Source organism: Petaurus breviceps, unplaced genomic scaffold, assembly GCF_028583685.1.
Source record: "Petaurus breviceps papuanus isolate PSGF00001 unplaced genomic scaffold, PetGlider_PUasm1.0 98, whole genome shotgun sequence".
Classification (NCBI taxonomy): domain Eukaryota; kingdom Metazoa; phylum Chordata; class Mammalia; order Diprotodontia; family Petauridae; genus Petaurus; species Petaurus breviceps.
The window spans coordinates 5,508,059-5,535,582 of record NW_027187460.1 but is presented as its reverse complement, the minus strand read 5'-3'; the positions used below and the strand labels follow the sequence as shown (position 1 = coordinate 5,535,582).

General features: G+C 38.1%; 1 protein-coding gene across 8 annotated transcripts in view; it reads right to left on the bottom strand.

Annotated features, from left to right (window-relative positions):
- Positions 1-27,524, bottom strand: part of PTK2 (protein tyrosine kinase 2) — a 439,876-nt gene that overhangs the window by 380,327 nt on the left and 32,025 nt on the right. For all 8 annotated transcript variants that reach the window (XM_069081220.1, XM_069081223.1, XM_069081221.1 and 5 more), the window contains exon 2: positions 13,656-13,753. The gene's annotated coding sequence lies outside the window, so the exon portion shown is untranslated. The remainder of the gene's footprint in view (positions 1-13,655; positions 13,754-27,524) is intronic.

Here is a 27,524-nt window from a genome sequence, read left to right as displayed (position 1 = left end):
ACACACACACACACACACACACACACACACACACACACACACACACTAGGGTACAGAAACACATTTTACTTCACATGGAAATAGCAGGGAAAGGAGAGAAGAAAAAAAGAATTAGAGGAAGGGTAGATTAAGAGAGGGAATAGTCATAAACAAACTTTAATTAAGGCTATACAAAACTGTATAGCTCTTTTTGATGTGGCAGAGAATAGGAATCTGAGGAGATGCCCATAAATTGGGGAACGGCTGAACAAGTTATGGCATAGAATGTGGCAAAATACTCCCACAGGTTCAAACAGCATATCTATGTAGGTGATGCCCACAACAATATATCCAGCCCAAATCTCTCCCCTGAACTCCAGTTTTGTGCTATCAAATGCCTTTTGTATATCTCTATCCAAAAGTCCAGGTCCAAAACAGAATTCATCTTTGTTTCATTAGCTGTCATGACCAAAAAATTCATCACCAAGTAGCCAACCTACTCTATAGTTAGCTAATCTGATCCTTGGAAAACAGACTGAATTTGTTGTTGGGGTCATATACTCAGAGCCTCCAGCAAAGAAGAACCTGACAGAGTTGAGGTTATACCAGCAAAGGCTTTGAGAACTCAGGGCAATCTCAACACCATGAGGCACTGCCATATGACTCATGTGGAGGACATGTACAATAGTCACCTCAATATCAATTTATACAAAATAACTCTTTCATCATCATGAGAACCCATGTTCTAATTTCCCTGTATCTGTTGAAGGCATCAGCATTCTTCCACTTACATAAATTCTCAATCTTGAAGTCATCCTTAATTCTTTACTTTCCTTGATTCTCCCATTCACAATAGGTTACCAATTCTATTTACATAAAATCTCACCCATTTATCCCAAGCCTTCTCTCCACATATACAGCTACTACCCTAGTTCAGGTCATCATCATAGGATCATACAAAGATTTTAGAGCTACAAAAGCAGAATAGGCTAGAAGTGAACTAGTCTGATCTCATTCCACAGAAAAGAATGGGAACTCATCTCTCATTTGGACTAATATAAGCACCTTATGATTGGTTTTCCTGCTTCTAGTCTTTTCCCTCTCCATTCCAATGTTCCACACAGCTGTCAAACTGTTATTCCTAAGGCACAGATCTCAATATGGTACTTCCTTGCTTAAGAAGATTCAAAAGGGGGGGGAGGGGGCGGCTAGGTGGCACAGTGAACACAGCACTGGTCCTGGAGTCTGAAGGACCTGAGTTCAAATCCAGCTTCAGACACTTAACATTTCAAAAAACTAGCCATGTGACCTTGGGCAAGTCACTTAACCCCAACTGCCCTCCAAAAAGGAAAAAAAAAAAAGAAGATTCAAAGGGACCCTCTAGAATGAACTATAAACCCCCACACATTCTCATTCCAGCCAAACAAAATGATTTGCTGTTCCTCACATATAGCATTCCACCTCCTGACTCTGTGCCTTGCAAAAGTTACACACACCACCAGCACCATCCCCCAATGCTCTCTCTTCTCTCCTGCTTATTAGAATCCCTAGCTTTATTTAAGGCTTAGTTCAGATGCTACCTCCTCTATATGCCCTTTCATGATCCTGGTAATCCACCAAATCATAGGCATTCTTCTTGGAAGAAATAATAATAATGAAAACTCTTAAATCTATGGTTTGGCCTCTATGTATTGGAAAATACAGGTGATATAAAAAAAGATAACAATAAAAATTTAGAATAAATAAGTCTATGATCCTATATAGATTGAACTGACTTATCTACATACATGCCATATTCACTCTTCCCCCAGTCATAAAGGGACTGTTTGATGTTTGTCTTTGTATCACAAATACCTGGTACATGTAACATCCACTTACTAAATAACTGTTGAATTTAATTTAAATTATTCCAATCTTTTAACTAAGAAAAGTATTGTTTTAATCCCCAGGGGGGGAAAGCAAAATACAAAGCTAAAAATAAGGAAGTGGTAGGACACTAGCAAATGGTAGTCTTTACTCAATTACATCAGCTGAAATTCTGATGATTTAGGAAAACAGGAGATCTAATGTACCTTCCTTAAATCTGACATAATTACAAGAGTAACAAGAAGGAGAAAATACTCAAAATTTTAAAAATGTACGCTATGGAAAATAGGTACACTAATGCCCTGTTCATTAAAGGAGACTAAAAACTGGTCCAGACCTACTGAAAAGCAATTTGGAACTATGACCATAAAGTTATTACACTGTACGTACCATTTGTCACATAGATACCTATACTAGAAGGCCTATACTCCAAAGAGATGAAAAAGACTAAGAATCTATCTGTATTAAAATATTTATAGCAACTCTTTTCATGGTAGCAAAGAACTGGAAACTGAAGAAATGCCTATTAACTAGAAAAGGATTAAATAAATTATAGTATATGAATGTGATGAAATGCTATTGTGCCAGACTGATGAGAGGGACAATTTCAGAGAAACCTGGGAAAACTTGAACAAACTGATACACAGTGAAAAAAAAAAAACAAAAGAAGAATTTATACAATGATAACAATATTGTAAAGACAAACAACTTTGAAAAACTTAGGACTTTTGATCAATACAAAGACCAACCACAATGCCAGAGGACTTATGACAGGGAGAGAGAAGGTATTTCTTTGATTTTAACTTTTTTTTAACATTCCATGTGGGTCTCTAGACAGATTATTTGGCCATTGTTCTCATAAAACAGTGAAACTAAATTTTCTCTACCTATTTCTGAAGAAAATTCACAAAAAAAGCTACCATGAGAAAGTTAAAGTCTATCTGGTCTTTCCTTAATGTGAACCAAGAACACAGATGACTGAATTCCATTACAAATCATCACCTGATAAAATAAGAGGGTAGTTGTTTTTTTAGATGGAGATCTCTTCGGCTTTCATAATCCTAAAATGCTATAAACAGGACTAGATAATACTAAAAGAACTACAAAAATCAGTGCTAGCAAACCAGTAGGTGGCACTGTTTCCTCTCAAAGAAAATTCTATCTATCTTTCATGTGCTGTTTCTGGGTCGGCTGTCCTACATGGAAGAATGCTTCAAGGATCAGGAATTTCATTAATATGACTATTTCTCCACATTTCAGTAGACTGCCTTCATGATGTGCTACAGCTAAAAAAAAAAAGTCATTACTGGTTGGGGAGCCCTTTTTCTTGGCTGCTGAGGAAGGAGAGCTCCACAACAGTTGTTGTTTCCATAAAGTTGGCATCTAGCTAGTGTCTCTACAAGGGTTAAATCTCTAGCTGATAATTTCTCCAGCTTTCCAAAATTAGTCCATCAAACACAAGACAATCATTTTGTATCTGATTTCTGGTCATAAGCTTTTCTGAACTTAGCCAGGAAGGTCCACAGATGATAATAGTAGCTTATATTTATATAGTGCTTATGACAGAGGGCTTAAATACATTAGTCTGTCCCTTTTTTTGAAAATAAGGAAATTATTGGTCAAAAAGGTTAAGTAACTTAATCCCAATGTCACATATCAGGGCTGTACTCAAAGCCTTTCAAGCTATAAGACCTGCCAGAGTTTCTAATCTACTGGTATAACTTTAAAGAAAATAGTCACTTTTATGCCATTTTGAGTCATCAGGGAGGAATTTATTGGAAGAATCATAAAATCATGGCACTTTAGTATTAGAAGGAACTTTTGAGATCATATAATCCAATTCTTTCAATAAGAGTTGAATGAATTAATTATACTGTCACCATTCACCAACTTCTGAAAAACAAGATGTGATGTGACTGCACAAATAAGAATTTAGCTTGGGATGTTTTAAGTACCCCCAAATTATGACCTCCAAACTACAATTTATATGTCTTTTTAAAAGTCTTGATGATCTCTGACTTAGTCATGAAAAAAATCTATTCAATATGCAGTTTAAAACAAGTGCCATTCTAATTCAAATCAACAAACATTTATTAAGAGCTTACTCTGTGTAAGGCACTTCAATAGGTGCTGACTGATTTTTGCCCCCTTTCTGATATGGTCCTATGATTTCACTGGTGCAGTGAGCTAGCTCACTATGAAAAACCTACTTTTATCAACATAGGTAGACATAGGTAGCCAGTATTCTTTCTACCTGGCAACAAGGAATGGTTAAATAACTTTCCCAGGGTCACCAGGATAACATACATCAGAGGTAGGACATGAAAGCAGTTCTTCCCAACTCTCTATTGGCACTCTATCAGACAGATTGATTGATGTTCATTAATAAGACTATTCTGCCAGGAAAGAGTAGGCAGTGTGGTATAGTGGTCAGAGTACTGAGCAGAAGTTTTGGCACTGTAGATCTCAACTCAATATAAGGAAGATCTTTCTAAAAATAAAAGCTACACCAAGTCAACCATTCAAGTCAAGAACCATCTATTAAGGACTTATTATATGCCAAGCACTGGGCTAACCTGCTGATACAAAAAAGGGGGGGATGGAAACAAAAGATAGTCCTTGCTCTCAAAGAATTCACAATCTAATGAGAAAGACAAGTAAACAGCTATGTACAAACAAAATAAACACAGAATAAATTGGAGATAATCTCTGAGGGAAGCCACTAGCATTAAGGGAGCAAAAAATCTATAGGGTTAAACAGTTCATCACACAGCATTTCAAAAATGAAATGCCTCATTTACTTTAGTTTCCTACTACTAAACTGATAAGGTCACCATAGATGGCATAAACATAGCATTCTTATATATCCTAGAAAGAGAGAAAATGAACAAAAGGGGAAATGGTTTGGAACAGTGATTGCATCTCTTTAGGGAGATGAAACTCACACAACAAGGTGCTCTTGGTTTTATGACACCCGATTAAAATTAAAAAAAAAAAAAGAACTCATCAGCTTTGAGTACTTCCTCTCTCTTTACAGCCTTTGGTAGAAGATTCTTAGAGAAGGTGGGATTTTAAGGTGAGACCTGAAAGACACTAAGGAAGCCAGAAGTGAGAAAAAAGATGGAAAGAATTCCAGGCATGGGGTACGGTCAGCAAAAATGAACAGTCCAAGGGGCGGCTAGGTGGTGCAGTGAGTAGAGTGCCAGCCATGGAGTCAGGAGGACCTGGCGCAGTGAGTAAGAGCGCCAGCCACAGTGTCGGGAGACCTGGGATCAGTTCCGGCCTCAGATACTGGGCACCCACACAAAAATAACTGGCTGTGTAACCTTGAGCAAGTTACTTAACCCCGATTGCTTAAAAAAAAAAAATGAACAGTCCAGAGGTGTAATGTCATGTGTAAGAAACAGCAAGGACAGTATCACTGGATTGAAGAGTACATGGAGAGGAATAAGGTGTAAGATCAGGAAGGTTGAAAGGAGTCAGGTTAAGAAGGTCTTTAAAAACCAAACAGTATTTTATATTGATTCTGGATTAATAGGAAGCCCCTAGAATTACTGAATATGATCAGACCTGTATTTTGGGAAAATCAATTTAACAACTGAGTGGAGGATAGACTGGAGTGGGGAAAGACTTGAGGGAGGGAGACCAACTAGAAGACTATTGCAATACTCCAGGTGTATCCCGTAAAAACAACAGGACTAGGTAACTGTGGGATAAGAGAGAGTGAAGAATCAAGGATGACACCTAGTCTATGAACGTTGGTAACCTGGAGGATGGTGGTATCCTCAATAACAAGAGGGAAATTTGGAGAAGAGGAAGGTTTTGGAGGAAAGAGAATGAGTTTAGTTTGGGATATATAGAGTTTATTTAATAAGTATACAGGTTACCCAGTTCAAGATGTCCAACAAGTAGTTGGAGATATGGAAGTAAAGGTCAGGAGAGTGGTTAAGGCTAGATTAGCAAATCTGAGAATCGTTTGCATAAAGATAATTATTAAATCTTTTGGGACTGATGAGATCATCAAACAAAACAGTACAGAGGAAGAAGAGGGCCCAATACAGAGCCTTGGTAACACCCATCGTTAGTAGGCATAACATAAATGAAGATTCTGCAAAGGAGACCACAGACTCAGTAAGAGATATAGGAGAAAAGCTAGGAGAGTACTCTCTAGAAAACCTAGAGAGTAGAGAGCATCAAGGAATAGAAGGTGATCAACAATATAAAAAGCTTGAGAGATGTCAAGAAGAATGAGAAATGAGAAAAGGCCATTTCATTTGGCAATTAAGAAATCATCAGTAACTTTGGAAAGAGCAGTTTCAGTGGAATGATCAGGTAAGCCAGAATACAGATAAGAAAAGAGTGAGAGGAAAGGAAGTGGAGGCACTGATTGAAGATGGGCTTTTCTCAAAGAGCTTAGCTATAAAAAGCAGAATCATATAGCTAGTGGGATATAGGACCTGAGCTAGTGGACCAACAAGATCAAGTGAGGTTTTTTTTGTGGATGTGGGAAATATGAACATGTTTGTATACAGCAGGAAAGTCAATAGAAAGGGAAAGATTAGTAAAAGTAGAGATGACAAAGATAATTTGCTGGAGAAGATGAATGATGCATGTAGAGTTTTGCCTTGGCAAGAAGAAAGGCCTCCTCTTCATGGGAGACAGAGGTCAGGGAGAGGGGAAAGAGAAGGCAGTTCAATAATGTGAAATGAGGAGAAGAGAAAAGGGAGTTCTCTATGAATAGCCTCAATTTTTTCAGTAAAATATGAGGGAATATTCTAAGCTGAGAGAATAGTGTGAGGAGAATCTTGAGGGATTTCAAAGGAGATGAAAGGGTCTGGAAAAGTCACTGTGGTGAGAGAGACAATTAAGTGAAAAGACTAAGGAGGCATAGAAGTATAGTCTTGCCATAACGAGGGCCCAATTGAGATTGTGTAACATAAGTCTGTACTGGACCATATCAACATGGTTTTTATAATTTTCTCCTTCATTCTGTAGTATGTGAACAGTAGTTAAGATGGAATATGGTGCCCCAAAATAGAATGGTTTTATTTCAGTAATGAGGTTCTTATTAGCAGAAATGATAAAGGACTGTATGAATGATTACATCTTTGGGCTGTTGTTGAGGAGATGCCTATAGGTGCCAAACTGGTTCTAGTACCCTTCTCTGAAGCTATAGAGAATAAATTTTCTCCCTCCTGAACAATGACATTCAATTAAGCATTTGAAAATTCGATCACAAATTCAACATTTATTAAGCATGTACTAAGTCACTGTGTTAGGCAAGATGTATATAAATGCAAAAACCAATCACTTTCTGTCATCAATGAAGTTACAGGAACAGGGAATATAAAATGCATACAAGTAAATACAAAGTACATAAAAAATACAAAATAATTTCAAGAGGGAAAGAATGCTAATGATCCTGGGGAACATGGGAAGGATCCCATCTAGGAGATAACACTGGAGCTGTGCTTTGAAAGGAGCTAAGGCAGAAGTGAGGCTGAACTGCATTCTAGACATGGCATTCACTTGTATAGAAGCTCAAAGGCAGAAGATAGAACATCATGCATGGGGAGTGTCTGAAAGGCCACTATGTCTAGAATTAAGAAACCATGAAAGAGAATAATATGAAGTAATAATATAAAGTAAAGGTAGATGGGACTCATATGACAGAACTTTAAATACAAGGCCAATGATACTCTATTTTTCCCAGAGGTGATAAGGAGCGACTGCAGATTTCAGGGAGTGGTAGCACTAGAGAGAGACAACAACTTGGTCAGACGGTTTTAAAATTCTTGCACAAAAGGTAGAGAGATGTAGACTAAATGATAGCATAATTAAATAGAAATCTAACTCCAGGAGTAGTTTCTAATGGTTCTACATCAACATATTAGTACTAATCCAGGAGAATGGCCCAGGGACCTGTGCCAGAAACTATCAAATATTTTTATCATTACTTGAATAAATGTACAGATGGCACATTTATCAAATATGCAGCTGACACAAAGCCAGGAAATAACACAATGGATGACAGATTCAAGATCCAAGAAGATTGTGACAGACTAGAAAGCTGTGCTGAATATAAAAACGTAGAATGTAGAAGGGATAAATGTAAAAGTATTATACTTGGGTAAAAGAAATCAATTTGACAATAAAATGGAGACAGTCTCATTAGAAAGTAGTCCATAATGAAAAAGATTAGAGAACAAGAGGTTTAATAGTTCACAAAGCTCAATGAGTTAGCAATGTGATATGGCAGTCAAAAAAAAATAAGAAACCAACAACTACTAATGTAATCTTGCTATATTAACATAAATATAAACTCCAGGAATAAGGAGCTGAGAGTCCCACTGTACTCTGACCTACAGACTACCTCTGGAGCATTTTGTCTAGTTTGGGGCATCACGTTTTTTTCCCTGTTATTCTCTTATCCCCTTTCAGACAGCCAATATCCCTTATAACAAATGAAAGAGAAGAGGAAAACAGTTCAGTAAAACTAATATATCAAAAAAGTCAGACAGGATATCCAGAGTTCCAAATCCAATAAGGATCTGGATTGAGAAAAGGTGACTGGATTTTGCAATTCAAGTTCTTTGGTAACTTTGGAGAGAAACTTTCAGCTGAGTGATGAGGTCATTAAACTGATTACAAAGGGCTGAAAAGTGAAAGGGAAAAAGTGGAACCTTCTGCTCCTGCCCCCTTGTTCACCCCAGGAACTTCCTCAGACCTATGTCTCATTCAGGCTTCATTCTTACTCCCAGGGCCTTCTCCTCCTCCTAATGCCTCTAGGCTCTGTCTCTGCCCCAGACTCCTGAAACCATGCTGCAAGAATGCTAAACATTTCTTCTTGATACTACAATTCCTTGCCCAACTTGACCCATATCTCCATGTGCTTCTACGTGTTATGAAGTAAAGCTTCTAGGCCCTCACAGGATACAATATAATGCTGTGATACAATATAGTGCTGTGAGTCTGGGCCTCAAGAAAGGACCTTGAACAGCCAAATTACTTGATTCTCTCAATGGACCTCTCTTGACTCATTGATGAAAGATAAACATAATCCTTCCCCCTCATACTCTATCCATTTCAGTAACTGTGAACCTTCTACTGCACAAACCCTGTTCCTTATTCCCAGTTCTGCTCCCTTATTTCCATCAGCTTCAACCCCTACCTTGCCCAGCTTCCCATCTAGATCTACCTTTCCATTAGGTCCTCTGAAGAAATATATGGAGGCCTTCTCCATAATTAACAAACTTACTTTCATCATAAAATTTTTCCTTTCTTATTCTGGCAAAGAATAAGAGACCTGGCTCCCTCTGGGTGACACTACAATGCTAATCATCCTTTCTAGTACTGGTTGTGCTTTCACTCTATTACCAACTCACGGGTCATGGTGAGGGAGTTGTAGTCTCCTGATCCCCCATTGCCACTTCCAGACTCTCCCTCCAAGAGTTTACCTCTGCTGCAACTTTTCCTTCTTTGAGGTTCTCTCTAATCAAATTTACTACCCAATTGCGACCCTACAAACCTTATCTACCAACCTCCAGGATGTTCTCCATCCTTCCTCAATGAGTTCACTGAATGGCTCACAGTCTTTCCATCTACCTCAACTCCTGCCCTCACAGTAGGGAACTTCAACATATATATTAATGCTACCGTGTTTCCCCGATAATAAGACACTGTCTTATTTTTTTTGGACAGAAAAACACCAGAGGGCTTATTTTCAGGGGAGGGCTTATTTTAATGAACATTGACAGCAATTTTAATAAACAGGTAAATGTGAACAAAAAAATGTACCTCTATTCAATAAGCAAATCACTGGGGAAGAACAGGATGACACGCTCACTGCTGCAGCTCTGACTGGATGCAGCTCAGAGCATGGCGTGCGTTTCACGGGGGGGGGGGGGCGGGGGATACAGAGCGCAGGGGATCACCTTCACTACAGTAGCAATCTCAATAGGGCTTATTTTCGGGGGAGGGCTTATTTTAGAGGAATCTTACACAGTAAGGGGAGGGCTTATTTTCGGGATAGGTCTTATTATCGGGGAAACACGGTACCTTTGCCACTGTAATTTTTCCTTTCTACTATTTTCTTTTTTTTTTTTTAAGCAATTGGGGTTAAGTAACTTGCTCAAGGTTACATGGCCAGTTATTTCTGGGTGTGGTGCTAAGTATCAGAGCCTGGATTCGATCCCAGATCATCCCGATTCTGGGGCCAGTGCTCTTACTCACTGTGCCACCTGGCTGCCCCTACCTTTCTACTATTTTCAATCTACTCAATTCCTATGACCTATGTCTCCACTCTACCTTAGCTACACAAAAAGATGGTTATCCTTTGATCTTGCTATCACTCACAAATATTCCACTTCCAAGTACAAGAACTCTTAAATAATTTTATCTAAACATAATCTTTTATCATTCCATTTTTCCCTATGAACCCCAAACCCTATTCTTCATTCTCACCATGACCATTAATCTCTCAACCCCTCATTATTTTTCCAGGTTATCATCCCTGAATTGGCTATATTCTCCTTCCTTCCCTATCTCAACCTCTTGGTGGGTCAGTTCAACTCCACACAACCTTCTTCACTCAAGTCTCTTTTCCAGTTTTCCTATTATTTCATGCCTTGCCAAATCATAATGATTACTCCAATTATCCATCTCCTTTGTTCCTATTCCTGTGCTGCTGAATTGAGCTAGAGAAAATTATAAAATCATGCTGACTACTTCAGATTTATGTTACAAAATTTCAACTGAGCATTTATTATGGGGAAGGTAATCCTTTAATATCTCTCTAATCATTTCTCTATTGCACCTACTGGAGCTATTCTAAACCTTTCATCCTTCTGAAAACTTCCCAAAGCACCCCTTTCCCTCACCTTCTCAGTGAAGAACTTATACTTACCAAAAAATTAGGGCCATTCACCAAACTCAACATGTCCAATACAGGACTTAATCACCTTTCCCAAAAAATATTTCCCTTGTTCCAACTTTCCTAGCATGATCAAGGGCGCCACCATCCTCCTAAACAACCAGACTATCAACCTTAGTATCATTCTAAGTGGGTGTAATGGGAATGTAAATTTTTAAGATCTTCCCTGCCCCTAGGCTAAAGTGCACCTGGAGCCTGGGGTGGGAGGCTTGTTTTTCAGTAGATACTTTTTGATTGGCCAGTGGGTCCAGAAGGTTGTTACATTCTCTGAGCCAGGAGGAGGCTATATAAACCCTGATTTGAGGCTTTGTTTTGGGGCTCACTTTTGAGAAGTGTTCTGTGATTTGATCAGATAAGACTCTGGGAAGCCATTGTTGAGAGTCCCCCAACTTTGAAAAACCCAGATGTTGATTTGGTATGGATGTAATGGTTGGACAGTTTGGAAACTGTCTACTTGATCTGTTTCTCTGTCTTAATAATTCTGTCTGTATATACTGAAGTTCGGGGTGCTGACCTTTTTCCCCTGAACTAGGTAAACGATACATATTTGACTGATTAAAGTAAGCTTGTTAACCCATTTTGAGTTGCTTTCCTTTATCAACACAGATCCAAGAACCTATGTTGGCAGCCACCCTGAGGACACTTGGGGGTGCTTGCTGCTACAGTGGATGAGAATATGAAAAAAGGTATTTAAAAAAAAAGAACTATAAAATATTCATATACACATGAAAGAATGCTACAAATCAAATCAAAACAACTGTGAGTTTTCACCTCACACCCTGCAAAGTGGAAAGAAAAAAATGGCAATAGTCAGGGGGATGACACACACTAATATGTTGTTAGTGGTTCCTGTGAAAGCCTAAGAACATTTTGGAATTATGCAGATAAAGCAACTAAAATGTCCACACCCCTAGAACCAGAGATTCCATACTCCAAGGAAGTCATTGATAAGGTCTCCATAAATACCAAAATATTTATAGCAGCACTTTCATAATACCAAAGTGGAAATAAAATAGATGCCCATTACCTAAGAAAAGATTAAACACACTGTGGTACATAAATGTAATGGAGAAAGACCTACATGAAATGATGCACATTAAAGTAAACATAGCCAAGAGAATAATATACACAATGACGATGTAAATGGAAAAGACAATACCCCCAAAAAAGTGAATGTAGCAAAACTATAAAGACTGCACATAAGTGGAATGAAAAAAATCGAAGACTCCCCCAACCCACCTTTTCATGAACGTGTGATGTCCACAGGCATTACACACTGCATGTTTCCAGAATTTTTCAATATCTTAATTGTACAGAATTTTTCCCCCTTATTTTTTTCAACTGTTTAAAAAATATACTATTTTTTATATGGGATAGCTCTCTGGGAGATGTGGAAGGAAACTATGATGATGTAAAAAATAACATCATTAAAAACATTTTTTTTAAAAGATAATTTTCACCTCAATGCCCCACAAGTATCTCAAACTTGAGACATGTAAAAGTCATTCAGTATCTTCCTTCCCAATCTTAACCTTCCAAACTTGAGAATACCTCCACCCTCTCAATAACTCAGGGTCAATGTATCCTCAGTTCTTTACTGTCCTTCACTCTCTCTCCCCATATACAATTTGCTGCCAAGTTAAATCACTTATACCACAATCTGTCTTAACTATTCTCTTCTCTCTAATCACACAGTTCAAACCTTCACCACCTGTCACCTAACTATAGTAATAGCCTACTAACAGAACTCATACTATTTGTTTCTTCCCCTCTTTACTCTAACCTCCACACAAATGGCCAAAAAAATATATTCCTAAATCACCAGATTCACACCATGCTATTCCCTTTTTTTCAGAAACAATGACTGTAATGCAATTCTACTTTTCAGAACATGTTAAGAATATTTGATAGAATATTTAAATAGGTGCCTGTCCTAGTGAACTGGCTTATTCTAATACCACAGATAACAAACTTATTGAATGATTTTTATGCCACTAGTGTTTTTTACTGAGGTGTTTTTAAGGGTTACCTATAGACTTATTAACTTTCATAATATTTGAAATGGTTCATTCATCCAGGTGACAGCAAAATTGGTGTCTGCTTCTACAAGCACAACTTTAAACAGTGTGTCATGGCTACAGAATCCTAGGAAGTAGCACAAGTCAGCTAGTCTTACAGTGACCTGAAATGGACTGGCCTCTTTTGAGTGTGTGTGTGATTTGCAAAGAAAAAAGCCACAAACAGTGGCAAGCTGTACAGACAGCTGTTGTGGCTGCAAACTGCAGGATTTGTCTTTGGAGGCCTGTATAGTAGAAAGGACAGTATCTCCATCTGCACACCTGGAATGCTCAGTAGCTCTACTTTTAAATAAAATGTTTATTAGACACCCAAAGATAAGGGTCTTGTAGGTGAAGTATATCTTATTTAGCAAAGCATTTGACAGCTTCATGATACTTATGGAGAACATAGAATAGTGCAGGGTAGTTAATGGTACACCTCGGCGGAATCATAGATGGCTGAACAACTATATCCAATGGGTGTTAATAAGTGCATTGATGTTAAGTTGGATGGAGATCTCTAATGAAATGCTGCAGGGTTTTGGTGTTGGTTCTATCAGAGACAGTATATTTATCAGTGAATTCATAAACACATTAAGTCACTGAGTTTGAATCAGAGAGTTCTCAATTAGAGATATGATACTAATGTTTAAAATAGATATTGTTATTGTTAGCAGCACAAGGTTATTTGCCCTCTGTCACTAAATCTTTTTAGGTATAAATCCTATAAAATGTTCTTCAATTTTTTTTGGATGCTTCTATATCTCTAGGAGTAGCAGAAAATGATGAGAAAGTATTCTATCAGGAATAAGTATACTCACTGAGACAAGTCACAACAGGATCACTGTGGTCAAAGAGAAAATTGATCTTTAAAATCTCCTAGTTTCCTTTATTCTTTTCCATAGTAGCCTGTCAGAACCTGCCAAGAAAGGGGTATAGGCATATTAGTAAAAACAACCTTTAAAAATAACTTGAAAATATTTAAAGTTCTATTATATTTAACCCCTTCCTTAAACTTGGTCAACCTTAGTTATTTGACAGGTGCAGCAGCACATACACGTTGTGTGCTGTAATAGGCGCTATACTGAAGAATAGCAGAAAAAACCATCTTTGACTTCAAAAAGAGTTTGCAATCTTGCTGAAAGTATAGAATATACACATGGAACAACTGAAGATAACTCTTAAATGACAGCATATCAGCAAATGCAAACTAATATAGTAGAAAGTGACAGCATTCAGGGAGTAGTCAGCAAGTAAAGAAGTAGTAGTCAGGTGAGTTGCCATGAAATACTTCCTTAAAGAAGTCGATCTAGAAAATGCAGGTGAAAGTGAGAGATTTACATAGAGAGGAAGAGGAACCAGTATATAAAAGCAGAGAAGCAAGCAAAAGGAAGTCATGAGTGTAGGACATCAAGAAAATTAGTTGAATCCATAGATTAAGATGTTTACTTTGTAAGCGAGAAGTATACAGAAATAAAATGAGTGAGGGTCTTAAAAAACAAATAAAAATTCTGGGAGATACTCCCATCTTATATGATCAAGAAAAAGAAAACTATAAAAAAAACACAAAGCAGTCAAGAAGATCAAATGAAAACGAAAAGAGTACAACCAAGAAAAGATTATTTCATCCAAAAATCACACCATAAAGCAAGGCATGTATTTAACAAGAAATGGCAATAAAGAATATAAATTCAAAAGCCTTATCCAATCTCATGTGGTATACCGTGTTCAGTTACAGGCACAGCTTAATAGGCATATTGGTAAGCCAGAAAGTATCACATCCTCAAGCTTATTTTCTTTAAAAAAAAAAATGTATTTTTATTAAAGCCTTTTGTTTTTGTATCAATCACATTTACTCCTAAATATATATTTCTCTCCTACCCCCACTTCTTCACCCTAACTAGTCATCATCCCTTTTAACAAAGATTTTAAAAGGCAGTGAGGGGAGAGTAGTTTAGCAAAAACAGTGAACACATTGACCATGTTTGACAACATACTCATAGAAAACCACCACCCCCACTTTGCAAATAGGGGAGGGAAATTCCAGTTTGTTTTCATACCAATATTTTCAGTACTCGGGATAAGGTTCAATTTTGCTAAAGAAAAGTAGATTATGACATAATTATTCCCTCCCACACCCAGTATTGCCACCATACCAATTATAATAAATTTCAGAGCTAATAATGAACCATGTTTGTTCATAAGACTGAATGGAAAATCTTGTCTTTGGCACCTGGATCCATTACAAATTTCAAGTAATACATCAGCTTATGACTGAGGTAATGTTTCTACAAGTGTAGAATGTTTCCTCTCATTGGTCTTTGAGAACAAAAGAAAAAGCAAGAGCTTCTATTGCCCTGTATTTACTTTCTATGAATAAAGCAAATAAAGAGATATAACAAACAAAATTGCATAACTCAGCATTTTAAATTTAATTGACCTAGCTGAAAAATGCCCTAAACTTCTAAATGGACAGAGAAACCAACAACTACATTAATTCCAATTTTTTTCTTACAAAGATTAGCCAATATAAATCAATTATCATAATAATTACCATACCAGTAGAATTTAGAAACCACTTAGGTTAGACAATACCTAATCTCCTTGATCAAGGGGAAGAATATTAAGACAGTCAAAGGCGATACCATTATAGAGCATAAACTCACAATATTTTACAGAGAAGGATGGTGCAACATTACAGCAATATCAACTCATAAAACATGAAGCAGTGGAAGAAAAAACACATATAAAAGAAAGCCTGGTGAGTGAGCCAACTAAGTAAAGTCATACCAAGGGTTTTTAAAAGGAAATTGGGAGGACAAAAAAAGAGAAAAAATGGAAATGACCTATTAGGATTTTTATAACAAACTTTTCATCACCAATGGAAAGAAGAGTCAATACATTTAGACTCTAAGCACAATTTCAGAGGTGGTGCCTTAGGCAGGAAAAATGGCACTGAAAAAAAGGCAGACCAAGAACAGACCAAATTTATAGAAATCTGTGCTGGAACTGACAATTTTTAATATACTGATGAATTAATTCTCAAGTTATCTGAAGGAGGGGAAAATAACAAAAGTATAAGGAAAAAACACCTCAGAACACCTCAGACATATTACCTTAAAAAAGGCACCCTAAGGAATGTCAATAATTACAAAAAACATTTGCCCATTTTCCCAGTTATATAAGATTTTTAGAAAAATAATCTATACATAATTCACTTGATGAAGGTATGAGGGAATAAACAGACTTTCACAAAAATGACCCCAAAGTAGACCACATCTTTACAACTGCACAGTTGAAAAGTGCAAAGAATATAATGTCCACTGTATTTATTGTTTGTTCACTTTTGTCTTTGCATCCCCAGCATCAAGTATAATGCCTGGCACAAAATGATTACTTAATCAATGATAGAACATTGGATTTAATCTAAAAAGATAAAATTCAGTAGGGATAAATGAAAAGTCTTGCACAAATAAAAAATCAATTTCACAAGCACAAAAAAGAGTAGTTGTTAAAAAGATCTGGGAATTTTAGTAGACTGCAAGTTCTGGTGTGGAGTATGGGAGTCAAAAAAAGGCCAAAGTGAAATTGGGCACCCTTAGGAGAGGTGATCCAATCCCAAGGTAACCAGGATGACAGCAGGCCTTTAGTTCATACTCTATGGGAAGCAGTTCAAGTAACTTTCACATATATACACTAGAGAGGACAAGAATCTGCAGACCTAATAGCTGTGGTTTTCTTCTAGTCTTTTTTTTTCCTATTGCCTTCTCTCCTTCGCATCGGCTGGTAACACGAGCCCAGACTATTTCAACCCCTATGCTATGCTCCGCTCCCTTCCAGACTCCAAAGCCGCTTTCTCACGCTGGCGCCTTCTCTCTGTCCATCACTCCCGATTCATCCCGTGCGCGTTTTCTCCTCCATCAGACTTCAGGCTCCTTTTGCTTTTCTTCGTGTCTCCAGCACTTGGTACAGTGCCAGGCTCACAGGAGGGTCTTCATGTTAATATTCATTGACTAACAGACTCTCACCTGCATAGACCCTAGGCATTTGCCTAATTTTCTTGACATCCTCCCCACATAATTTGCTTGCTTTTGCCTCTACAACAAGCTATTTTCTCTTCTTGTCTACACCAAGCACCTCATCTTCAAATCCCAGATTAATTTCATCCAGGAAACATCTCACTGCAACCAATTTTATACTATTTTTAGTATATTATAGTATTATTATATTAGTATATTATACCTTTACTTACCTCCCCTTATAAAATGCTCATCTTTCTTATACAGTATTCAAGTCACTTAAGCTCCCTGGACCTCAATTTCGTTATCTGCAAAATGGGGAGAATGGACTAAATACTCTCTGAGGTCCCTTCAGGCTATCTATGATCATCTATGATCCTATGGTGCTTCCAAGTAGACTGCAACCTCTTTGAAGTGAAAGTATAGATACCCCATGGGACCCCACAATCTCCCAGCTTCTATCTTTGCTATACTAACTTACCTGAACCAGAGGAAACACACTCAACACCTCAAACCCACTAGAAAAATTAGAGTGAATCAAACGTAGACAATTATAGAAAGACTCACATGCAGAAAAGGAGGCTGGTTTATATGAGCTCTACAAAGCAAGATTCTACTAGTCCCAATGATAATGCTGAGAAGCTCAGAAAACAGATTAAATAGAAAATCTGAGTTAGCATTATATCAATATATTATAGTTAACAAGTTAATAAGTACAGGAGCCAAAATCAAAAGTCATTCTGAAATGAAAGAAATGTAAAGAGTTACAACCATCACTTCTCCCAAGGACTTATACACCTAGGAGTCAGCTATGCCACCCAGAAACAGGAGCTGAACCCCCTGGTTGCCCCTCACCAGCCCAGTTGGCCACTCCCAATGAGAGCTGCACCAGCACCAGCAGCTCACCCTCCAGCAACAGTACCAACATCTACAGCTGCCCCTCCTCCTGATGCACCCAGACAGGTTTGATTGCCCAAATGGCTATCACCACAGCAAGAGTCGCAGTAGGCTCAGCTGTTGGCCACACTATTGATCATGCCATTACTGGTGGCTTCAGTGATGAGAGCAGTGCTGAGCCTGCAAGGCCTGATATCACCTATCAGGAGCCTCAGGGGGCCCAACCAGGGTACCAGGAGCAGCAGCAGCAATTCAGCCCCTGCCACTATGAGATGAAGCAGTTTTTAGAGTGTGCCCTGAGCCAGGGTGACCTCAAGCTGCACAAGAGCTTTGGGGAGGTGCTGAAGCAGTGCAGATTTGGAAATGGATTAGCTTAACTGAGACCTTCAAAAGGAAGAAATGGAAAAATCAACTCTGAAGACCAATCTAATTTAACATAATCCATAATTAGTAGTGAAATGATAAAGCTGAGACCACCAAAAAAAAGTTACAACTATTGCTATCATACAATCTATCTAATCCATGACCTTGAGTAAAAAACACTACAGAAGTAGACATTATCAAACATTTGTAGGACTCAGTTGTTCCAAAACTAAGCTCCCAAGCTCAGAGTGCTCAGCCCAAAACTAAAAAGCTCAGCCAAGGCTCTCTTAACTAGGTGGCATAGTGAATGGAGGACCTGACCTGGAGTCAGGAAGCTCTGAGTTCAAATATGGAAGGAAGAGGTAAAAAGGGAGGAAGGAGAAAAAAAGAGAAGAGACAGCATGTATATAATGCTTACTATGTGCCAGACACTGTGCTAAGCGCTTTACAAATATTAGCTCACAATAATCCTACAAGGTAGGTGCTATTATTATCATCCCCATTTTATGGCTGAGGAAACTAAGGCACACAGAGGCTAGGAATGAGGCTAGACTTGAACTCAGATCTAACTTCAGGCCAAGTATACAACACAGCAGCCTTACAATGAGAAGTTACTTGACCACTGCCTGCCTCAGTTTCCTCAACTGTAAAATGGTGGCACACTGAGTAAGAACACCAGCCCCAGCATCGGGAGAGCCGGGATCGGTTCTGGCCTCAGATACTTGGCACCCACACAAAATAACTGGCCGTGTAACCTTGAGCAAGTTACTTAACCCCAATTGCTTAAAAAAAAAACACACCTACCTAACAGGGTGGGTGTGAGAATCAAATGAGATCTCATTTGTAATATTTATAAATAGATAATATTTGTAAAGCACTTATCACAGTGTCTGGCACACAGTAGGTGCTTAATGTTTGTTTCTCTCCCCTAAGTTCCTCACAGTATAATAGTAAGAACACTAGTTCTGAAGTTCCCTCAAACTCAAAATCAACTGCTTGCCTTACTGATCCTGTGCAATCTACCCAGTCAGCCTTACCGGTGCCTCCCTATAGTATATATCTGAATCAGGAAACAGAAGCATAGCACAGTGAAAAGAGATCTGGATGTGTAGTCAGAGGTCTTGAGTTCAAATCTTAGTTCTGATATGCATTACTTGTGTGACCACAGACAAGTTACTTAACTTCTCTGGGTCCCAGCTCCTCCTCTGTAAAAGAAGGGGCTTGGACCACATGGTCTCTGAGGTCCCATTCAGCTCTAAACCTATGAGCCTATGATCCTTTGAAAGGTTTCTTGAAAAGGAGAGAGAAAAGTAAGGACAGATGTACACTAGCATTAATCATGAAGGCAGTGAAAATAAGACCAAGGAATTCAGTCTTTAGTAGGAACAGCAGCAGCAGGAATAAGAAAATATAATTTATATAAATACCTAATAATAACTAACACTTGGTGTTCCTGTCACTATGATGATAGAAAGTTAGCATGGCAATAGAAAGCTGGATTTCTGAGTCAAAATGGCCTGGGTTCCAATGTTTAGTAAACACATGAACATCAATTACTTAGAGGATAGCTCCATAATTGACAAGAACTGTTGAGAAAACTGGAAAACAATGTCAATCACAATGCCTGATTGATTTGAAATTCATTTAAATTAAATTCATTATTTATTTAGTGAGATTAGGCAATCTGTGGTCTGTGGAACAACTAACCTGATTATTTACTAGGATAACTATGGAAATAAATATGTATACAGTGGCAACAATGGACAGCATATTTGCTATCTAGTCTATCAGAACCTGAATAAATTTCCTTGCGTGCTGAGATATTTTATGGTTTCTATTATTTAAAAATTACCATGTAGTTGAACAAAGATTTTTAGTTCCTCTATTAATTTTTTAAGAGTTCTTAGTTCTCAAAAATCAGCAGAAATCTCTTCTGTTAAGGTGCCTAGCACTATACAATTATTTTTCTGTATTTTGCCACTTTGTTCCAACATACTACTGTCCTCCCTTGGATGTTTATTATGTTTAGCCAGGGGGAATTATTTATTCAGTCTACACTTGACAATCTTTTCAAACCATGAAAAAGTCAGTGAAAACCTGCAGTGTTTGTGGTTTTTAATGAATTAAAGGATTACCACAATCCACAGATGTCATTTGGCTGGAGGAGCTGAACTGGGAATTCTGGGAAAGCTGGGGGAAAAAAAAACCTTTCCTGGAACAGAAACTGCCTGAAAACCACTTCTCAGTTGTTTAGTTGCCCCTAAGTAGAATGTAAAAAATTGGGTATTTAAGAAAGAGAGGGCACAGAGTGTGTACACTTTCTCTAGATTATCTAATTCATAGGCTGCCTGTGGTAATTTACAATTCCAGTGTGCTTTCTTCCCCCCACATCCAATGCACTTCTTCCTTTGTACCTGAGCTACTATCTAATCAGTAAGTATACTCTTAGAAAAGGCAAGCTATTTTTAATATCATACAAATGAAGACAATGTTTGGAAAGCAAATCTATTGCAGAAGAGGCATGCACAGTAATATTTTCAAATGCCAAATGTGTGAATGACTGATTAGCTGCCAATCTGTAACATCCTTGTAGCTAGGTCCCATTCCTACCAGTAACTGAGAAGAACCTTTTTTTGCTAAAGAATGCCTAATAGTACAAAACTTCTGATGTCAAGTAAACGTGTTTGAACTTTGATCTCTTTCATAACGCACATGGATACTATCTCCAAAAGTCAGGCCAGGTTTGGTAAATGGTGCCATCATCTGTTATCAGAGGATCTGGGTTTGAACTCTAGCTCTACACGCTACCTGCATAACCTTGGCCAAACTGGGCCTCAGATTCCTAATTTGTAAAATGAGAGTACTGAACTATGTCACCTCTCATATATTCTTCATAGGTCTGAACCCATGATCTTATGTAGAAAGAGGCATCTAAACAGCACAGTACATAAAGTACTGGGCCTGGAATCAGGAAGACCTGAGTTCAGACACTTACTGCAGCCTCAGACACTTACTGTAGGACTCTGGACAAGTCATTTAACCTGTTTGCTTCAGTTTCTTCAACTGTAAAGTAGGGATGATAATAATAATAGCACCTATCTCCCAAGGGTTATTGTGAGGATCAAATGAGATAATGTTTGTAAAAGTGCTTAATACAGTGTCTAGCATACAGTAGGTACTATATACATGCCAGCTATTATTATATAAATGCCAAACATCCTACTTAAAACCATAAAACACATCAGGTTTCAGGGCATACCTCCTCTGTCACACTACTTCAACTTAAACCCTCTTTCATAGTATCATATATATATATACCAGCAATCTCAAAACTACCTTCACAGGGTTATAAAGAACCGGAAACCAGTAGCCTCCAATCTAATCTCCTCTAACATGCTTCTCAATCCTTTGTAATCTGATTTCCAACCTTATTACTCAATTGAAATTGCTGTCTCCAAAGTGACCAATGATCTAGTTGTACAATTGGATGTTCTTTTTTCAACCATGAACGCTTCTTCCTGAGTCTCTTCAACACTATAATCATGTTCTCACACATTTTTATGACACTCCTCTCTCTTCAATCTCCTACCAGTCTGACTTTTCCTCAGTCTCAGTATAAGGATGACATTTATAAAGCACTCACTATGTACCATGCACTGTACTAATCATCATCCATGCCCCAATTCCTAACTATGGATCTACCTCAAGGCTTTGTCTAATCTAAGGTCTTTTTCTACTGTCACTCAACATACTCTTGGTGACCTCATCCGAAACCCGAAGCTTAAATACCATCTCTATCCAGACAGCTCCTAGATACTTACACTGTATTCAGCTCTAGTTTCTCTCCTGAGCTTCAGTCACAGTGCATCATCAACTGGCTATGGGACATTTTGAACTAAATGGCCTATAGGCAGCTCAAACTTAATATAATGCAAACAAAATTCATCATTTTAACCCACAAACCCACCCCTTTAATGAAATTCCTTATTTCCAGTTACCCAAGGTAGCAATTAGAAGCATCCCTAAATGGTCAGTTCTCCCTTACCCTATATATCTAATCTCATTATTTCTACTGCAACATCTCATCATCCCCTATCTCTACTCACACAGCCACCACCCTAATTCAGACTACCATTACTTCGTGTCTAGAATATTGTAACAGCCTCCTCATTGGTCTTCCTGCCTCCATTCTCTCCCCTATTCAAACTATAACAAAGCTGCCAAATAGATTTTCCTAAAGCATTGGTCTGACATCACTTTTCTACTCAAAAAACTCCAGGGGCTCCCTATTACGTGTAGGGTTAAATACAAACTTCACTCATATAAAAACCTTCACAACCCTGGCTCCAACCTAACCTTCCAGCCTTAGCATACTGATTCCCTCCCTTTAAACTCTCTATAGTAGAGTCAAAGCAGCCTTCTTGTTGTTGCTTATACATAACATCTATCTCCTATCTTTGTACCTTTGTGCTGGTTTTCCTCCAAACCTTAAATGAACTTGCCCTTCTTAAAGCACATTTTAGAATCTTTAGTATCATTCAAAGATCAAGCATTACCTATTACATGAGCCCTTCTTGCTACCCTAAGCAGCCAGTACTTTCCTTAAAAAAAAAAATCTTTATTTAGGTGATAGGAACCAAACCTGTCATTTCACTGGTACAGAGAACTACCAGATGAGAAAACTCCCTCCACCCATGAAGGTCAGTTGGCATTGTCACTGAAACTTTTTAGTATTAGTAAGTTACCCAGAACATTGGCGTCAAACTCAAATAGAAAAAAAGACACTAAACCTGACAGCAGCATTCTGCCTTAGAAAACCACATGCTAATATTATTTATATTCTATTGTATTTTTATTTATTTTGTTAAGTATTTCCCAATTGAATTTTAATCTGGTTCTCAGTGAATGTTTGACACCTCTGGTCTAGAACATTGATAAGCTAAATGACTTGCCCAGAGTCACACAACTACTACATGTCAGAGACAGGACTTGAACCCAGGTTTTCCTGGTTCCTAGGTCCGCTCTGTAACCACTGTCAGGTAGCCTTCATGTATGTATTTACTTTGTACAGATTTTGTTTGTGTTTTTACATTTGGATTCTGTCTCCCCCAATAGAACATGAGCTCCTTGACTGAAGACAATGGTTCTTTTTTATTTGGATCACAGTGTTGCTTTTTTGCCTTTGTATCACCAATGTCTGACACATAGAAGGCATTCTATGTTTTGATTGATCAGTTTTTCATTTAAAATGCTGTGAAGGGCAAAAAGACTTTGAATGTCCTACTTTATAGAGTATGTTTGGTATCACAGAACTTTTTAAAAATGTATTTGATATTATCAAAAGCATATCTTTCTCTTAGCTTTACATAATGGCAAAAACGAAAATTAGAACAGACGATACTAGCTCTACATTTGTATAAAAATGGTTTTATTTTCTCACCGAGTTTTTTCTGGTCCATCTTTTAATTATCTGGAAAAATTTCTCATTTTACAAAATTAAACTGAAATATATTAATATTCCAATTCTTACATTTCAATGACAAAATAGAAAAAAAAATCAATAAGAATCCCCTAAAAAAAAACCCAAAAACAAAAAAACCTAGAATCTTATCAAACTAAATATGAAGATCAGGATTAGGAGCTGAACAAAGGAACTAAAATGCTATAATTTAAAAATCACAAGTTAATAAGGTATAGAAACTGGAAATTCAATACTATTTAAAACACTATTCAGAAACTACACATATGGGTCATGGGTGGTGAACAGAAGAAGGACAATATATGTGTCTGTATTGTTCTAGCTACTCTGCATGCCATCTATCTCTGAGGAAAGCCTGAGATTAATAAGATGCTGCGTCAAGTTAATGTTGGCAACAGATCTAGTCATGATAACTGGCCTATCAGCAGATACTTCCACTGCACTGACAATTTTTACTTGAGCTCCAGACATCTTACTAATTTGGGGCTTTGATGCCTTACTATGCAGTCAAATAATTCAGAATGGTAAATTCATGGAATTACCTCTGGAGAGCTGGTTTCAATGGACTGCCATTGTTGCACTGTCAACTGGAACACCTTGGTCAAATCTGGCTATGAATTGGCATAACATACTCAAATTGGTACACATCATCCCCTTCACTTCAAAGTTGCAATACGGTGATGATATGGAGAAAGTTCACACTGTTGCTACCTATACAGTACCTGGCCTGATAACCTGGAAAGATGACTGGAGAGCTAGATGACTTGTTCCTATACAGATGGTAACACCCTTAGGGAAGACTGGGAGAGAGTTGCCAATATGACCATGCATTCATTATCTTGCTTGCAGGGGAGAAGAAAAGGGAGGAAGGGACCTTGAGCTATGCAGAAGGGTAAAGGTATGGACTGTTGTTTCTGCTTACTTTCCTTGTTTTAAATCAAGTGGGGGAAAAAAATCCCTCAGATGGCTCCTTCAAGTCTAATAATATAAAAGGTCAAATTTTAAAAATCATCCTTATTTTGACACCATATTTTAACAATTATAATAGTCACTATTTATGTTTGTTGAGGCAGCAAAGGAAATTTTACAATTAAGTCTCCCTTCACTTTGTAGAAAAGTGTTGTAGCTAAAACTGGTAACATTCTTTCCATTAACCATTAATATTTCTGCAAACTGGTTCAAAAAAGCAAGTTTAAAATTTAAATTAAGGAGAAATCAAATACAAAAACCCAGACAAAATAGGTCTGAAGTAACTTACTAAGGACAGCAGGAGTTTAATCCAAAAGCCTTTTACCCTGGAGTTTTAAAATTATAGTAACTGTATATTGGTCTAAATACAGGCCATACTTGACTAAAATTCTATCTCCCTGAAAGAGAGGAGAGGGAGATCATATCCCACTCTTATATGAACCAGACTTAGAGATCAAGTATAGACTATAGTCTGACCAATACAGCATATAGTACTCACAAAGAAAAGGATGAAAGGTGGCCCTAATTCATTTATTAAGCATTGTGCTAAGTGCTGATTCTACCTGGCTCCAAAAAGTAAAATTAGAAACAATAGGTAGAAGTTGAAGAGAGGTAATGTAAGGGGAAAATTTCTAACAAATGGAATCATTCAGAAGTGAAACTCCTCTTTCTTAAGAATTTGTGGTTACTTGCTGGTTGTGGGCTTCCAAGTCAAGGATGGATAACTTGTAAGGTATCTTGCAGAGGTGATTCCTCTTTATGTCAAGATTGAATTAGACTCGGGCAGCTAGGTGGCACAGTGAATATACAGCACCAGCCCTGGAGTCAGGAGGACCTGAGTTCAAATGCGGCCTCAGACATTTCACACACACACACACACACACACACACACACTTAGCCATGTGACCTTGGGCAAGTCACAACCCCAATTGTCCTACCTTCCCCCTCCAAAAAAAAAAAGGTTGAATTAGACTCTCAAATCTAACTATACTGTCCCAAACTCCCTGCTGATCTCCATTTTGCATCTCCAAATGAATTTCAGACTTCTTAAACTGGATGTCCAGTAGACATCTTAAAACTCAGTAGGTGCAAAACAGAATTCCTCCCTCCTTCCCACCTTCTCTATTACTGTAGAGGGCAACATTCTCCTCAGGCTCACAACCTAAGCATTATCCTGGACTCACTCTCTCAACTCCCCAGTTCCAATCCATTATCAAGGCCTACTGATTTCACCTTTGCAACATCTCTCAAATATGCCCCCTTCTCTCCTCTGATTTTGCCACCTCCCTGGCACAGACCCTCATCACCTCATGTTTGGACAATTGGAATAGCCTGTGGGTGGGTCTAGCTCCCTCATCTCTCTTCCCTCTCCAATCCATGGGAAATCTGATCACATCTCCCTACTCAATAAAGTCCAGTGGCTCTCTATCATCTCTAAAATCAAACACAAAATGTTCTGTTTGGCATTCAAAGCCCTTCATAAGCTAACCCCTTCCTACCACTCATCAATCCAGTGACATGGGACTCCAGGATGTCCCAGAGGCAAGACATTTCATCTCTCAGCTCTGGGCATTCTCGCTGGCTGTCCCACCATGCCTAGAACTCTCTACATCCTCTGCTCCAACTACTGATCTCCCTGGCTTCCTTTTGGTTCCAAATTAAAAATCTCATCTTTTACTGGAAGCCCTCCCCAACTTCTCTTAATTCCAATGCCTTTTCTCTGTTGTTTCCTATTTATGCTGTATATAGCTTGCTTTGTATATATTTCCTTGCCCCCATTAGATTATAAGCTCTTTGAAGACAGGATCTGTTGCATCTTTTTGTACAGCCAGCACTTAGCACAGTGCCTTGCACATAGTAGGACTTAATAAATGTTTACTGATTGTTCAACATAAAAAACTTTGGGAAATTGCACTTTCACTGCCAATAAACTCAAACTGGCCAAACATGTTGCTATTTTAAAGAAAGTTTAGGAGGGAAATGAAAGGAGTATGCAGGAACCAGGTAGATCTTGTACCAGTGATAAAGTAACACTGTTTTAGCAGTGGTCTCAGGTTCCTTTATGGTTTTCTTTGTCAGTCATCAGTCAACAAACATTTATTAAGTGTTTACTATGTGTCAAGCACTATGCTAATCACTAGGAATACACATAGAAGCAGAGAGAAAGAAAAGTTTCCCAAGAAGCTTTACATCTCTGTGTAACTCTTCATCAATACTCACTCAACTAAGACTTAAAGGTCAAATGAACATCAAGTTAACAAGTATAGTCACTTTCTTTAGACAATTTTACTTCTCTAAACTTCCCAAAAAAGGAATTGTGTGTTGGGCTTTGAGCAATTATAGCTAAATCCAAAGGAAAAAGAGTGGGTCCTACCAAGGTAATGAATTAATACAAGAAAATTATAATGTTCAGCACTTCTCCCCAACCAGGCTCAATGCTGTAGTGGAAGGAACATGGACTAATTTAAAGGCTCATGCCTAGGGCCCATCAAGACTTCATTCCCCAACCCCACTGAAGAGCCTCTACAACTCCTGCCATTTACTCCCTTGCAAAAAGCAGACACTGACTCTACCCGGCCATGTAAGGTTTGTTTGTTTTGGGGGAGGGACTCTTAAAAATCTGTAGGCTTCTGAGATCTCCCCACAGGTCAAAGACTCTCAATGCTGTAAAGATTTTGCTGAAAACATCATTACTAACTCTCACCCTTCCACACATAGAGGGTAAAAGAAGAGTGAGGAATTAGGGGTAGAAGCTAAGGTGCCTAGCTGAATCATGCAAGAATGAAAGCAGAGGTTTTCTCAATTTTCTCAAAACCCAGCTGCAGTCAGTCCTATCTCACCAGAAAGAGTAAACCAGGAAAGGGACCCAGGCAATAAGAGGCTCCCTAACCCAATTTTAGGAATGAACACACAGCAAAAGTGGAGAAGCTAGAAAGGGAATGCTGGAAGAATTTCTTAAGGGG